General features: G+C 38.6%; 1 long non-coding RNA gene across 1 annotated transcript; it reads right to left on the bottom strand.

The window, feature by feature from the left end:
- Positions 1–3,463: 3,463 nt before the first annotated feature.
- On the bottom strand, positions 3,464–5,043 carry LOC121810878. The gene is made up of 2 exons (XR_006052463.1): positions 4,869–5,043; positions 3,464–4,427 (listed from the first exon to the last, which is right to left on the bottom strand). It is a non-coding gene; the product is annotated as an uncharacterized LOC121810878 (long non-coding RNA).
- Positions 5,044–17,679: the final 12,636 nt, after the last annotated feature.

Genomic DNA, 17,679 nt, shown 5'->3' on the forward strand with positions numbered 1-17,679 from the left:
CAAATTCCCTTTCGAGCCCCTGGCAAAGAGCCGACTATCTTGTATGGAATCTCCATGAACCGACGAACCTCCATAATCTCCGCTTTGCGAGCAACCACGATGATCAGAAAAGGGCGTCCGGCGTATCTTGTGTACTTGAATGGAGAGGAGAAGAAGGAATTGAAGGTGGAAGACGTGGCCGTAGTATGAGACTTTCCCGACGTGTTTCCTGAAACTTTGCCTGGACCGCCGCCTGACAGGCAAGTGGAGCTTACCATCGACTTGGAACCCGGATCTGCGCCGGTATCGAAAGCACCATACCAAATGGCCCCTAAGGAGTTGGCGGAATTGAAGATTCAGTTGCAAGAATTACTAGATTTAGGCTTCATTCGACCTAGTGTGTCACCGTGGGGAGCGCATGTTTTATTCGTGAAGAAGAAGGATGGAACGATGAGGTTGGTGAAAAGAAGGATGTTAGGACCCGACGCTATCAAGGAGATGATCGAAATTGTACATCAAATTCGTGCAAGGATCAAAGAAGCTCAATATAGGCAGAAGTCGTAAGCTGACGTTGCAACTCCTCTCGATGTTAGTGACAAAGTCTTCTTGAAAGTATCCCCGACGAGAGGAGTTGTGAGGTTTGAAGTGAAGGGAAAATTGAAACCACGTTTTGTAGGGTCGTACGAGATTATTGATGAAGTAGGTCCTGTAGCGTATCGTATGGCGTTACCTCCTAGTTTTAGGAATGTGCACAAAGTGTTCCACGTGTCGCAGTTGAGCAAGTACGTGTTTGATCCCAAGCATGTGATCCACCAAGAAGAGGTTGTCCTGACAACTGACATGAGCTACGAGGAGAGGCCCGAAGCAATCTTAGATCGAAAGGTGCAAGAGTTACGAAACAGGTCAATACCATCCGTGAAAGTGTTGTGGGAACACCCTGGTCCCGAGGAAGCCACGTGGGAGTTAGAAGATAAGATGAAAGAGAAGTACCCCGAATTGTTTATGGAAGACGACCAAATTTCAGAACGAAATTTCTGTTAAGAGGGGAAGGATGTAGCACCCCGGAAATTGGATACTTGTTTTTCCGCTGCCTTGTTTCGAATCGTTCTTGATAAAGTCTTTCATTTTTTTCCCACACTACGTTATGACATTATTTACCTTGAGACATTAATCCGTTTTAACTATTCGATAGACCAAAATATTTCTTTTTGAAGTTAATTGGGTTTTCATATTCAATCTCGTCCTTTATTGTTGTCTTTCATTGCATCCCTCTTTTTTTCCTCGCTCCTTAGTCCCTCCCCTCGTCACGTTTTCCCCGTCTTCACTATCCTTAGTAAGGGCGGTCGTGACCTAACTCTTCTTGTATTGCCAACTGCCACTCTTTAATTTCAGAGGCTTGTTTGCATGTGTGGGGTTCATATATAGCAGACATGAGAATGACATATTTCAAGTATTCAAGAGATAGATTAGACAAGGTGAAGTGAGCAGATATGGGATAGAGAGTAGAAGATGCAATGGAATTGCAGATGAAATCAGTCAAATGGGCTGGAGTTTTGGTTTGTCTGCTAGTTCTTGTGAATGTGGAATAAGAAGAGGTGGTTTTAGGATAAGTTATGGGTGCTGGGCAATTTGAAGAATCAGTGATGGTTGGAGAAAGTGCAGGAGCTGGGGAGGAAGTTTGCTGAGGAGAAGAAGGAAAAGATGATGATGGGAGATGGGCAATAGGAAATATTGAAGGGGTTTGCTGCGGAAGCGTGCATTCTAACGGATCACATAAAAACCGATCTATTTAGCAGATTATTTAGATAAACTCTATTCGCGTAATTCGCACATGTATCATGCTCACAACTTGAATTTAAACATGCTTTAGCACAAATAATCCCTAAAACATGCTTGCTACGGAGTTAGCCAATTTACCTCGTTGATTCACTTAAGAATCGAAGATGGATTGCGTCTTCTCTACATGAAGATCTTGAGTACTCGACCTCGGATCTTCTAACTGGTATCCCGGACTGTAATATGTTATTTGTGTGGGCAAATCTCACCAGTATCCCGGACAGAACCCTGCTCACGGAAGGAGAGCAAAAATCGTTACTCTCCTTGGAATAGGGGGGACGAAAATTGTAAAATAAAACAAGTGTTTTTTTTCTTCTGTCTCATTTATTCTCCTATTTATATTAAGTCACATATTGGGCCCAGTCAGGGATCTAAGGAAGAATTTGGATATGGCCTCCCCCAATTAGCTTTTTACTAATTAAATTGAACCCACAATTTAATATGAGCTTATATTGGAATATTACAATAACACACTAAAGAAGTAATATTGCACTGCCCATCCAAATCCGAAATTACAAATATTCCGGGTTTCCATTTGTTTGTCATTTATTTCCCATGCTTAAGATAGAAACATCCATTAATTAATCAATGTCTGCTATGGACTTAATTAATTAACATATTATAAACTCCAAGAGTGGACTTAGCAAGAAACACTTATTTATTATTCATAGAGTAATCAAACTCCAACTAGCTAGGTTCCGAATAATAAAACCTTGTTTCGAGCTCCTCTTGTGGATGTTATCAAACGAGACTCACCTCACGCACGATTCAATATAATAGCAATCCTAGAACCTCTAGATATTAATCGCCACTATCCAAGATACCGGGATCGTTGGGTTACGAAAAACTCGCACCTATTGGTAAGTCAAAGTAGTAGATAATAAATATTGTATGCTCAATGCTAACCTACATTGATTAAGAAATTAATTATCAAGACCCCGTCTTTCAGTAGATAGAGTAAAGGCTCGTCTTGCCGTTTAGATCCAATTCAGTGCTATACCACACCAACGTCATCTTAGTTCAATAAGGCTTAGAAATAATCGGACTGACATTGCAACCTTTCACGATAGGTAGTCTAGGCCTATCTAGGTTGTGAAATTCTTATTTTTCTTTGTTTAGAACTGACCGTGTTACCTTAAAGTGGACGACGCCCACAACCGGTCTACTAAAACAAAGACTTAGACTTTGTTACGTCTGCTTATACATTTAAATATGTAATAAACATCCATTAAATGTAAAACATAACAACATTATGACAAAATTAATCTGTTGCATTCATTGGAAAAGAATATATAGAGTTTTACAGTATTCAATCACTTGAAAATGTGATTTCTAGTATACAAAACCCTAACAGCTTCAACAATACGCCATTAACAAACAACAATATGTTCCTAGCTAAAAGAGCAGTAGACATAGATCGATTCCAATTAATGTAATTGGAACCGGTGAGTAGCTGAGGTACCAATTGAAGACAGGAATTATCACTCGGATGAAGATAGTAAAGGCTTGAGAAATCCTCCGACGGCTGGATCTGACCGCCGCTGCCGCGAGGAGCCATTGATAATGAAGGAAATCAAATAGAAAACACCGGAAATTGAGTAATTGTCACTTATACCATGTAGAAAAAGATGAATTAAGAAACATGGAATAAATTTGAGAGAAGATCTTTATTGATCACACTCAAAAACATGTTTTACAAAGCTAAGAGAAGAGCTATTTATACTAAACTACTTAAGCTAAACTAACACATTTTGTAGCTTAACTAACTAACTCTTCTTCCATCCACACATGCTGACTAGACTCCAGCTAAGCGCCAGCTGGATGTAGATATTTTCCACATTATCACTTCACATCCATGCATATAATCTTCACGTTCATGCATGACGCGTGCTGATTTCTCCATGCACACTTCAATTTCTGCACTCTGCATTCTTCTCCTGTGAGTTGCAATCTGCCGATTTCAACAATTTACGAGCTTAAACAATTAACACCATCGTGTTATAATAGGTTACCACATGTAGCTTGGCAAACATAATGAGAGGCAATCGAATGCGAGCCATAATGGCAACAGATGGAATGGAGATGTATGAATTGATCGAAGATTATGTAATCACCATGGTGTCCTTGACTTGCAGCTATATGCAGAGGATCAAACAACGACCTATTCTTCTTGGCAAGTGTTTCCTTGTTTGCATATTTGATCAGCTCTTTAACAACATCAAGATGCCCCTTCTCTGCTGCAGTAAACAACGCTGTCTCTCCCAGCTCGTTTCCCTCACTTACGAGTGATGCCCTGATCTCTGCAACCTCCTGGTCGAATTCCGAACCACTTAAACTCCCCACCATTTGAGAATGAATATCTTCGAGTATCTGCTTCACAGCTGCGAGATCACCCCTTTGAGCTGCCAAATGCAGCTCCGTATCATTGTGGCGGCCAGTCACCTGTTTTACGTACTTCTTTCTCCCAACTTGGTCGATCCTCTTCCCTGAATTCGATAGAACAAGATCTGGGGAAGTAGACGAAGATGGTGATGGTGCGGGCGACGGCTCTGCCAATGGATTGGCGCTTTATTTGGGACTAACCAACACTTTCCCTAAATCTCCATCAGCAGCTGCAAGATTCAGTTCATTCATTAAACCAATATCAAATATTATACTACCAGATATATTTGTTTCTTTTTCCAGCCCCATCCATATGATATCCTCTACAAATTAAAATTAGTGATTAAACAGCCAAAATTATGCATTTCAGTTGCTTCTCTCCGAATTTTCCCCAATTCCGAAAACAAAGCCCTCATAAAAAACACACAGACCTAAAATAGATAAATTGGTATACTGAAACACTCAAACAATTGTGCCTCAGTGATTAAAAATCAAATTTTGATTAAATTAAGTTTCCAACTGAACAAGATTGAATTCGAATTCTGGCGGAAGTTGAATGGAGAATAGTACTATTGAAGAAGATAGAGAGAGCACTGGAGAAAGGGAAAAACAAAAGCAAAAGCAAAAGCAAAAGCAAAAGCAAAAGCAAAAGAGAAAGAAAAGCAGCATACCATTTTTGACGTGCGAAGACATGATCGTTGCAAGTCAAGCCAGAGGCTCAGATATTTGGGAGGAAATTTTGGTGAGGTGCGAATTGGAAGAGGAAAGTGGGTGATGATGAGGAACATAGGTGGAAAAACTGGGAGCTACACGACAGTACACAAGAAAGTGTTGGGAAGCACAAGCCTCCCCCACCAAAAAAGAAAGAAAAATACTCCCTCGGGCCAACTAAGTTAAGTTTAACTCACTCCCACTTCGCAAATAGGAGTTCGGTTTCCTTTTAGCATGAGTTTTAAGAAATATTCAAAAGAGTACACGGAAGAAAGTTAATAAAATATAAGTCTCACTTGTATATATTAGGTTTAAATGATATGTGAGTGAAATGTGAGGCATTTTACCATTTATGGTAATTATGAACCGAAACTCTATTCACGGATGGACCAAAATGAAAAAATTGGACTCCTATTCACGAACAGATGAAGTATTTCTTTTTTAATGTTCCAACTAAGTTGAGTCATTTCATTTTTTGTTAAAAAAAATAAAACACCCCATCACTCTTTTACTTTAGTCCTTCATCTACTTTACTCTCTCTTTATACTTCCTCCGTCCCAACTAAGTTGAGTCTTACATTTTGGTATGTCCCAACTTACTAAGTTGAGTCATTTGCCTTTCTTTTAAAAAAAATAAAATATCAATTCACTCTTACTTTATTCCATCATCTACTGTACTCTCTCTATATCTTTACTACTTTATTAATCTCTCCTACTTTTCAATACAATTTCATAATCTCCATACCAAAAGTTTTGTCTCAACTTAGTTGGGAGGACGGAGGAAGTATTTCATACTCTATTCATTTCTCCAACTTTTTAACATAATTTTTTAATCTTCATGTCTAAAATTTTGACTCAACCTACTTGGGACGAAGGGATATATGCTTACTTTAAAATAAACATATACGTTCTATATTAGAAGTCCCATTTTTTTACTAATTGTTTAATTTTATAAATAGAAATAGTAAAAAGAATTAGTAAAATATGGCTTTTAATTTTATAGTACTATATAACAAAATGTGAATAAAGTAAATATAATGAAATATGAGATTCACTTATTAAAGGTAATAAAAATTAAATGAAATTTCTAATAGAGATCGGATAAAGATTATAGAATGGAACTTTTAATGGGGACAGAAGATAGTATTGCCTTTTAGAGCATCCGCATCGGTGCTTGTGGGGAAGGACAGCGTCCATGCCGTCGGCACGACATGCCCCTGTCCGCCGCTGTGCTATTGGCTAACGGCAAAGCCTTTGACATTTTTTTTTTTTTTAAATCGAAAATAATACTAAAACTTAAAAATATGTATATTTTCGGATTCCCAAAAATATAGTCGTTTTATTACCATTTTTTTGAATTTTTTTAAAAAAAAATTAATCTCAAAATCATCTATAAATACACACATTCATCATCCATATTTTCATACAACTCATCTACATCTTCCTCTCTCAATCAAACCCTCTCTAAATTAAAAAATGGATATCAACGATTTTTAATTTTAATTTTTAATTTTTAGGATTTTAATTATGTAATTTTTAATTTTTTAGTAATTAGTAATAGTATTTTGGGTATTTTTAATGCATTTTAATATTGTGAATTTTTTTTATTTAAATTGAATAATAGAATGATGGGACACTTGAGCATGTCCCTGCGGAAGAGCATGAATGTGGGTGTTGTGTTCTTGCCAAAGAGCATGGAGTAAAAAATGAATAAAAGTGGATCCGGGCCCACATCCATGCTTTTTGGCAAGAGCATGGATGGGGATGCTATTATGTTATTCAATTTTGATTACGTTTTGTTTGGAGTTCGTTGAAATGGCATCAAATTCAAATTAATCATTATTTTATTGGCAGTTAATTGCTGAAAATTTCATGAACATGAACAGTTAATCTCAAATAATGGGCTCATATAATCATATTATATATTATGTCGTGCTCCCCCTTATTCATATTATGTTGCGCTCTCCCGTGTGTGAATAGGAGTCTATTTTTTCCGGTATGTGTTTTAAGAAATATTGAAAAAGTGGTGGAAAAAAGTTATGGGTATATGAATCCCATTTATATTAATTAGTTTTAAATAAAATGTAAGCTCTATTACCGTTTATAGTGTAAATGAGACTTCTATTCGCGAAACTCCTATTCGTGGACGGATAGATTATCACTTAAGAGAACGATGTCAAATGGTTACAAAAACCGAAACCAAATTCGAAATCGAGATTGATTTGGGATATTATTATTGTACCCGAACCGTAATATTTGTTCAAAACTAAAGTCATATCAAATTTTATGAATATTTTAGAAAATTCGTTTTGAAAATATAATACACATTCATTGACTTAAGCAAGCTTACGATCTCGATTTATTAACTATTGATAATAAGATTGTTGGAATCGTGCTTGGTCAAAAGTTTTTTATTAATAATAAATGTTACAAGACATTTAATTTTGTGAAATTAAATGCAATAGTGTCGATCTAAGTTCCGAGTAGATGACCGTAACATATTCATTTTCTCAAATCCGATTCCCGGTGAGTGAGAAATAATATATTAAAGTTAGTCACAATAAAGCTAGAAATGAGCTATGAGAAAAAAACTAAGGGATTAATTAACTAAGTGTTAATTATCCCACATCGGGGATGATAAACTTCTTTGATGAAGTATTTAAAAAGATGAATTATTATCTGTAATAATTATCGTGGAATAAAATGGGTGACAGAGCCCACATGCGCGCGCACGGCGCGCCGCCGTTGCCCGCGAGCAGCGAGCCGCTTACCGTGCCCCGTGCACCGGGCGCCGTGTGCCTTGTGCCTTGGCAATTGGTCTTTGGGGTGTTTTTTGGAGCTGGTCGTTGAGCGTGGTTCAAGCCCCGCTTGTTCATTTTAGACCACCTCAAACTCCACGCTATCCCCGACGGACCCCGACTCATTGTGGTCCCGGTCCACGTCAGTTCACCGCTGGACCCTGACGGTCCATGGTGTATCCCGTCGTGTAGTGTGTCCAGATGCATCGTGTCTCTTCAGATGCATCCCGACGAGCCGCGCATCGTGCCCCGTGCACCGGGCACCGGGTGGTTGGTATATCGACACGGGCGTCACTGCCCACGTGTATGCCGTAGAAATAAGTTCTACATTTACAAGACTGTTGAGGGCAGGAAGCTCAACATGGGAAACCAAGCTTCGTCCAAATGTGTCGACTTTGGAGATGCAGTCCTCAAGATGACGTCCGACGTGACAATCACTCTAAGAAAATGTTACATGTCCCGAACATATGCAAGCACATAGTTTCTGGATCAATACTTGTAAATAAGGGTTTAAACTTGTATTTGAGTCCAATAGTTCTTTGTGTATAAGTTTGAAAAACCCCATCGGAAAATGTTATGTAACCGAGGGTTCTCTTTAAACTAAGTGTATCGGCTATTCGCCGCGTTGAAAAGCCATTGGCTAATAATGGAAATGCTACTACCTTCTCTTATTTGACTGAGTGTTCAACTTGGTGGCTTTATAAATTATGACATGTAAATCCTAATGCTATAAAACGTTTAGTAAACTTGGATTTACTAAAGACAAAAGAAGTCAATACCCAAAACAAATGTGAGATTTGTCTTGATGCGAAAATTACTAGATTATTATTTCATTCTATTGAACAAAACGTGAAACCCCTTGAAAATTTACATTGTTGTATGTGATTTAAAATTCGTGCAAACTAGTACTACGTTCATAGATGATTGCACAAGAAGTTGCTATCTTTATCTTTTAAGAAGTAAAGATGAAGCAATTGAAGTGTTCAGAAATTATAAGAACAAAGTCGAGAATCAAAATGATTCGAAGTGATAGAGGAGGCGAATACGTAGCCCTATTTGACGAATTATGCAACGCATGTGGTATAACTCATCAAACGACTGCTCCATATTCACCACAATCTAATCGTGTTGCAGAACGCAAGAATCAAAATCTTAAATAGATGACGAATGCGTTACTGATAAGTTCAGGGATGCCCCAGAACATGTGGGGGAAGTTGTTTTGACAGCCAACTACATCCTAAACAAAATCCCACTCAAAAGTAAGGATGTCACTCCTTATGAGTTGTGGAAGAGAAGGAAGTCATCCTACAAATACCTCAAAGTGTGGGGGTGTTTGGCAAAGGTGATGGTTCCTCCGCCGAAAGAAGTTACAATCGGTTAAAAAACGGTTGATTGCATCTTCATTGTGTATGTACTTAATAATAGTGCATATCAATTTATTGTCTACAAGTCTGAAATACCGACTTGTGACCGTATGAACAACAATCGAGTCAAGAAATGTCATATATTTTAAAATACATTTCCTCACAAAGACATGGAAAATGTTGCATCCAATTCTGAGACGAGAATTGAGAATGAAACCACTAGTTCTAAATCAACGGATGAAGCGCTAGAATCGCACAAGCGAACAAAGCCTGATCCAACAATACAGTACTAAGACATGGTAATATGGTCAGAGAACCAAAGACCTTTGGTCCTGAGTACATTGCTTTTATGTTGGATGAAAAACCAGCATCAATAAAAGTAGTCTTTGCTGGCCCTAACGGGTTGCATTGGAGAAAAACTGTTCAAAGAGAAATTGATTCAATTTTGCTAAACCTCACTTGGGTGTTGGTTGATCTACCTAAGGGTGCTAAACATTTAGGATGCAAATGAGTCCTTAAAAGGAAGTTTAAGGACGATGGAACAGTTGATAAGTATAGAGTCTGACTGGTAGTCAAAGACTTTAAAGAAAAAGGAAGGGTATGATTTCTTCGATACCTACTCACCTGTAACAAGGATTGCATCAATTCGAGTGCTTCTCGCAATTGCTGTTGTACACAATCTTGAGATTCATCAAATGGATGTTAAGACTGCGTTTCTAAATGGTGACCCTGAAGAGGAAATCTATATGGAACAACCTTAAGGTTTTGTAGTACCTGGACAAGAGAAAAAGGTATGCAAACTGGTTAAATCCCTCTATGGATTGAAACAAGCGTCGTTGCAGTGACACTTGAAATTTGATAACGTGATGTTATCAAATGGATTTAAAATCAACGAATGCGACAAATGTGTCTACATTAAAAACACTGATAATGGATACGTTATAGTGTGTCTCTATGTTGATGATATGCTAATCATGGGTAGTAACACCCAAGTGATTAACGACACGAAAGCCATGTTAAAGATAAACTTCGACATGAAGGATATGGGTCTAGCCGATGTAATTCTTGGAATGAAAATTCTAAGAACATCCAAAGGAATCACCTTAACACAATCTCATTATGTTGAGAAAGTACTAAAGAGGTTCAACGCCTATGATGACATCCCAGCTAAAACGCCTATAGAGCTCAATGTTCACTTGAGCAAGAACAGGGGTGAGCCTGTTGCACAAGAAGATTATGCACGGGTCATTGGATGCATTATGTATCTTACTAATTGCACTCGACCTGATACTGCTTGCGCCGTAAACAAGTTGAGCCGTTATACGAGCAATCCAGACAAAGAGCATTAGAAAGCTCTTGTAAGAGTTTTGAGGTATCTCAAGTATACTCAAAATCATGAGCTACACTTTTCGAGATACCCTCGGTACTTGAAGGGTACTGCTATGCAAACTAGATATCCGATAACAAAGACTCACTTTCGACAAGTGGATATGTCTTTACCATTGGGGGTGGTGCTGTCTCGTGGAAATCCATGAAACAGACATGTATAGCCCGATCCACCATGAAATCAAAATTTATAGCTTTAGATAAAGCTGCGGAAGAAGCAGAATGGCTTAAAAATTCCTTAAAGATACTGTGATAGCCAAGCCGCTATTGGGAGGGCAAACAGTGACTTGTACAATGGTAAGTCTCGACACATTCGTTGACGACATAATACCGTGAGACATTTGTTCACAACAGGGGTGATTACAATTGATTACGTGAAGTCATTGGATAATCTAGCGGATCCACTAACCAAAGGGTTAAATCGTGATCAAATGAATAAATTACTAGAGGGAATGAGTTTGAAATCCACAAACTAAAGAATTGTCATAGTGGTAACCCGACCATGATGACTGGAGATCCCAAGAACTTGGTTCAATGGGAAAACTAAGTTGTGAGAATTCGTGTGAACACTCATCTACATCTATTCCCTAGAGAGTAATAGAGTGTTGAAAAAACTTGCCTAGTGGTGAGGTTAAGTCTATGACTTTTAATGATCCCAAAAGGATCTCGTTAAGATGAAGTTCTCAAGGAAACTGAGTATGGCAAGATACTTAACTAGGAAATACCTATGTAAGTGTGAAGTGGGGCCGCTTAAAACAATACACTTATGAATCCAAAGTGGTGTTCAAGGCCTGAAATGGAAACCAAACCTGAGAACGGATGAGGTTGAGGTGTTTAAGTGTTAACATCATTGTCTCGGTGCACGCCATTGAGGAATAGTTCAAAGCCTCGCGCTACTAGTCCACCTGTGTATTCGATGGTGTTGACTATGGATGGTTCAAAGCCAAAAACTGCATATCCTTATGCTTACATACCTCTTGAGGGTTGAGCTTGTGTCTGCATACATATGCATTTGACAATTTTCAATCATGTGGGGGATTGTTGGAATCGTGCTTGATCAAACGACTTTGACTAATAAAAAATGATACAAAACATTTAATTTTGTGAAATTAAATGCAATAGCGTCATCTAAGTTCCAAGTAGATGACCGTACCATATTCATTTTCTCAAATCCGATTCCCGGTGAGTGAGAAATAATATATTAAAGTTAGTCACAATAAAGCTAGAAATGAGCTATGAGTAAAAAACTAAGGGATTAATTAACTAAGTGTTAATTATTCCACACCGGGGATGATAAACTTCTTTGATGAAGTATTTAATAAGATGAATTATTATGTGTAATAATTATCGTGGAATAAGATGGGTAACAGAGCCCACACGCCCGCAAACGAGCGCGCCGCCGTCGCGAGCCGCGAGACGCGCACCGTGCCTCGTGCATCGGGCGCCGTGAGCCGTGGATCTTGGCAATTGGTCTTTGGAGCTGGTTGTTGAGTGTGGTTCAAGCCCCGCTTGTTCCTTTTAGACCAGCTCAAACTCCACGCTATCCCCGACGGAACCCGACTCATGGTGGTCCCGGTCTATGTCAGGTCCCCACTGGACCCCGACGCATAACGGGAGACAAAAGGTCCCCGCTGGACCCCGACGCATAACGGGAGACAAAAGGTCCCCGATGGACCCCGACGGTCCATGGTGTATCCTGTCGTGTAGTGTGTCCAAATGCATCGTGTCTCTTCAGCTCCCAACGGCTAGTGCACCAGTCAGTAACATCTGACGGTTACGGTCAATGACCTTGTTGACAGACACTACGTCTGTTGACTTCAGCCATCCCTGCGGGTGGACTTGGCCTATAAATAGGCATGCATTCATCGCATTCAAGATAAAACAAACTCAAGCATTCTTGCATACACGCTCTCTCCCTCTCTGCATAATCTTCCCGTCGAAGCTTTGCCCCCGCCTTAGACTCGTTCGCCGGAGCTCTGCTGCTAGTGGTGCTGCTACTTCAGAGACGAAGCCGTTTTATCTTTGGGGACGACACGCCAATCCGAGAGCACTACCGGGGCGTATCTCGTCTTGCGGAAAGCGGACTCCTTGACTCGGCTTACATCTTTACGGTTTATTGTTTCGAATTCTTCTTTGTAATTTCAATTCAATTTATTTCCGTTTAATTTCTCCATTCTTCGTTGGGTTGGCGTGACAGAAATACAAATAATCCCAAGGTAAGTAAACTTCTATTGCAATCTATGAACTAATCTAATAGAAAATACTAGTACTAAGTAATGCATAAAAAAATATAAAAGAAAATGAAAGGGTTATGTATTCCACTTCAGACCTTTGGACCTCCTCCAATGGAAATGAAGGAAATTGAATGACAATTTTCACCAAGCAATCTACCTAAATTGGTTCACCTATCTAGCAACACTTAGGGCTGGAAAATCGTGCGGATTGGGTCGTTATCGGGTCAACCTGATAATGACCAAACCCAATAAGGCCTAACCTGAACCCGACCTGTTAAGGAAACTATAAATCCGAACACGAACCCGACCTGCTACCTTCAAATCCGAACACGACCCGCACCCGACACGAACCCGTTATCGACACGATATAATATGGGTTGACACGACACGATAACAACCCGAACCTGATATTACACGATTAAAACCTAATATTACACGATTAAACCTTAATTTTTAACCTAATTACACAATTAAAATTCGTTTTATACTATTTAAACCTAATTTATAAGAAATTAAAAAAATAAAGTAATATATATTTTTAAATAATAATAAAATTAATAATATTATTTCTTAATGGGTTACCCGTATCCGACCAGCATCCGACCCGAACCCAACCCGAAATTATCGGGTTCTTAATGGGTCAACCCGATAAGGACACGGATCCAATAAGACTTGACTCCAACCCAATAATTTCGTGCGGATTCGTGTCAGATTATCGTGTCGTGTCGAAAATTGCCAGCCCTAGCAACACTCAATCTAGAAGGCATCCTTTAAATGAAATGAAAGATCTATTAAATGCAATTAAAATAAAAGTGGAATTGCCAGATTTCTATAACGGAGAATATCAAAGCGCTTAAAAGAGTATAAATGTTTAAACATTCATCAAAATATGATCTAAATAGGAATGCAATAGGTATTCATAGTCATGGTCTGTTTCGTTTGCTAGTAGTCGACAATAAATAGGAATACAATTTAGAAGGGAGTTTATCGAAAAGCAGTTTTTTAAAGGAATAGATATACACGTACACGAGCGGAGTGATCAATAGTTAAAGTCAACATTTAATTGCTAACTATAACTAATTTAGAATCATAATATTTGTTGAGATCTAGTGGTCTATAAATCGTCATATATAATTTTATTTTATTATTATTTAAATTTAAATAGATATAAAACTATCAAAATTAGGGTTTTTATCAAAATATCAATATATTGCATTAACATATCAATATGATTCATTAAATATGTCAACACAATTTAACATTGACATTGTATATGTATTATATTGACATATTAGTTACATTGACATTAAGCTACTTTTGAAAAATATGAAAATTAAAAAAAAATTCAAATTTTGACATCGAAACATATGCAAGTAAGATCTCGTTAGAATCGTTATAAAACTATCTTTAATTTGATAAAAGTTTTGTAAAAAAATAATATAAATTGAGATAGTTATAATCATTTAAAGTTTTTGGACATTTTTTTAAAGTTAGTTATAACTAACTTTTAGTCAATTGACATTAATACCCCTAATACTCATGGATGGATAATCTTGTGCCTTAATTTCATGATTCAATGTCTATTATTTAATTGTAGTTAGCAATTTAGGGTTGAGTTACAATATAACACACCCCAACATAAAGATAACTTTTTGTATCTCACACTTCCATTTTTCATGAATTTCCCACCTTATTCTTGTTTGTTAACCTTAAGGGCTCGTTTGATAAATGAGATGGGATATGGCTAGATTAGTTAGTAATCAAGATTTAGGACGAAATTAGAAAAAGATTTGATTTTAAATGCTTGATATCCGAGTTAATTTTAATTTTTTTTCTAATTAGTCCGTTTTGTTTGATAGAAAAGTTATGAAATCAAAAATAAATTGTTAGGGACATATTTGACCTTATCTGTCACGACCACAACTCCCTAGTCAAAGAAAGTGTAGCTATTTCGCGACTAAACTTACTAAATGGTCTCAACTCATCATAAAAGGATAATCAAATCAGGAGAAACATTGTCTAAATGCAAAAAAGAGTAAAACCATACTGAATCAGAGTAATTTCTGGGCATTGTCTTTTCTAAAAACAAAGTCTAGATTCTCGCAGCGGAAGAGTACCAAGACGGTGCAATATGTATGAAGACATACTACATCAGCTATCTTCCTACTTATTTAAATTTTTGTCCCAACACCTCATCTGCATCGACCGATCAACCTGCACATTAAGGAAAATAATATGCAGGGCTGAGTACTTGATATACTTAGTGGGCTCATACCGAAAACATTTCTCTTTTAGGTGTCAGCCAAACTTGAGTGAACACCGGGTTTTTCTGAAAACAATTTCCGGTCACTAAAACTGTTATTTCTTTATGAAAATAGACTGCCGTCATAGAACTTCTCATGAAATACCATATCTGATCTGTGTGAACCGAGAATGTGGCCACATTCCACGACGGTCACTGGACCGGCCAACGCTTGCGCTAGCTCACGGTCCCTATGTGTACACTAGTCCGAGTAGGGTTTGTGGACCTACTGGGACCCTAAATCAATTTAACTGATTTGGCATAGCCAACAGATAGGCAATCATAAATAAAACTAGGCATGACAATTCATCTAAAAATATTCATGTTTTTCACATAAAACACATTTTGAAAGAAAATCCCACCTCGTCTGCTTAACTCTTTCAAACTGGCGCTTCCTGACTTGGGATTACTCGTCGTGCGACGACGTTCCTTTATAAAAATAATGTACTTAAATTAGGCTTTAAGTAATTATTTATCTTGTTTGTATGCATGCCTAAGCGTGTGCTTATTATTTTACTTCTTACCTTCTAATTTTAGAAGTCTTAAAACTTTAATTAAATCGGCGATTTAATTTATTCTGAATCTAGCCGATCTGTTCGGGTATAATAAATACCAGGATTAATTTCATTAAGTATTTGAAATACTTTCTGTGACTAATGAAATTCTCATCTAATCATATACTGAGTACTATTTCAACATGGCTTAATTATTTCTTTTCTTCTGTGGCTTAAGGAATAAATTCCATGGATTAAATTCTGTTATGGGCGGTGGCCCAAATAATTAAGCGTGGCCCAATTATTTAATTTAGGGTTCCTTAAATTTTTTTCCGGCCCAGCTTAATAAAAAATGCAGCGGCCCAATCTAAAACCCTTCTTCTTTTCCCCTTTCTTTTGTTTTCTTTTTTTGTTATTCCTTTAGCCCAAAGGCCAAAATTCTATTTCTTTTAAGGGAGGCCCAATTTTTTAGTGATCTGGCCCAAAATACTCCCTAATACCGTCGCCTCTCTCTCATTTCATCTTCACCAAAATCCCCAATTCAAATTTCCAAACCCTAACTCTCTCTACTCCCTTTCTCAGCAAAGCCGACTCCCAAAACGGAAAGGTCGACTCAAATCCCCTTCAATTCTGCTCCTCCTTCATCACAGTCACCACTACCATATCGCCGATGCAGGCGGTGGCTACCTACTGAGGCGACCTTCGATTTTCCTCTCCGGGACGGGGTGGCGATCCTTTGCGCTGGGGTTATCGGCGCGATTCCCAGCCGCCGCCACCAGACCGGGCACCATCAAAAACTTGCCTTCCGGCGGATCCCCCTCGCCCTTGCTTGACAAATTTCTCGGCTCTCCACCTCGGCCTCCATCACTTCGCGTAGCTGTCCTCGGAGTATGGCGGAGGGCATCATCGTCGAGCTACCGTCATCGCCCCTTCGTCTCACCTCCGAACCAGCGGTGCTCTCGGTACGACCGGTACATACTCAACCACTCCACCGCCGCTCCACCACTCCTTTAAATAGTGACGTTTCTGTCATGGTATGGTCGGCGTAACCAACACTGCTGCTGTCTCCCAGCCGTCGCCGGGTCGGCCGTCGTGCCAAGCTAAGTCTCTACACTCCTTTCTCAATTCGTTTGATTAAGGGGTGTTTAGCTCTTTCTCACTTTTCTGAAAGGTAATGTCCCTCTTCCCTCTTCTAATATAGGGTGTTTGTTCGTCTTTTATTCATGCATCTAAAACCCCACCTAATGTGTGTTTCGGTCTGATTTTGGATAGGTATTGGCAGTGCCCAACGCTAGCTGCCGAGATTGTTTCCCTCGTGATCTCACCCTCTCGGGCTTTCTACAATCTGGGGGTCGACATAGTCGCTAGGGGTCTCGAGTTGTAATAGCGTAGTTCGACTTAACTTTCTTTCCAACATGTACGCAAAACTCGTTAATAGTTGGTATGTATTTCTTTCTAGCATTTGTAACTCATTAGCTTGAAATTCTTTATATTGTATTTATTGGTTTTTATTCAAGAAATAAAAATACCCTTTTATTCTTTATCAAATTTCTACTATTTATTTCATAATTCTACCCCCCTTAACAAAATTTTGTCCCGAAATTTTGTCTCGGTTAGGCAAAAAGCTCTGGGTATTTCTCTTTCATCTGGTCCTCAAGCTCCCACGTCGCCTCCTTGCGTCCGTGGTGCTTTCATAGGACTTTTACTGTTACAATAGCTTTATTTCTCAATTCTTTTACTTTCTGTCCATAATTGCTTCCGGCTTTCTTCATAGCTCAGATTTGGCTCTAACACCATTTCTTCTTGGTGTACTATGTGTTTGGGGTCGAACACATATTTCCTCAACTGTGATACATGAAACACATTGTGCACATTTCCGAAGCTTGGCGGGAGTGCTCCCTCGGATCTGTCGGACAATTTCTATCATTTCATCTACAGAGTCTGGTCCAAGAATCCTTCTCTCACCAACTTCATCCCAGTAAAGCGGTGATCTACACTTCTTCCCATAAAGTGCTTCATATGGGGCCATATTTATAGTTGCCTGGTAGCTGTTATTGTAGGCGAACTCTATAAGTGGCAGTACTAGCTCCCAGTTTACTACACGATCGAGCACTACGGCTCTCAACATATCCTCTAGCATCTGAATTGTCATGCTAGACATCTTTCTACAAACGACGCTATGCTTCTCTTCATG

The sequence above is a fragment of the Salvia splendens genome, chromosome 7, assembly GCF_004379255.2.
Source record: "Salvia splendens isolate huo1 chromosome 7, SspV2, whole genome shotgun sequence".
NCBI lineage: Eukaryota > Viridiplantae > Streptophyta > Magnoliopsida > Lamiales > Lamiaceae > Salvia > Salvia splendens.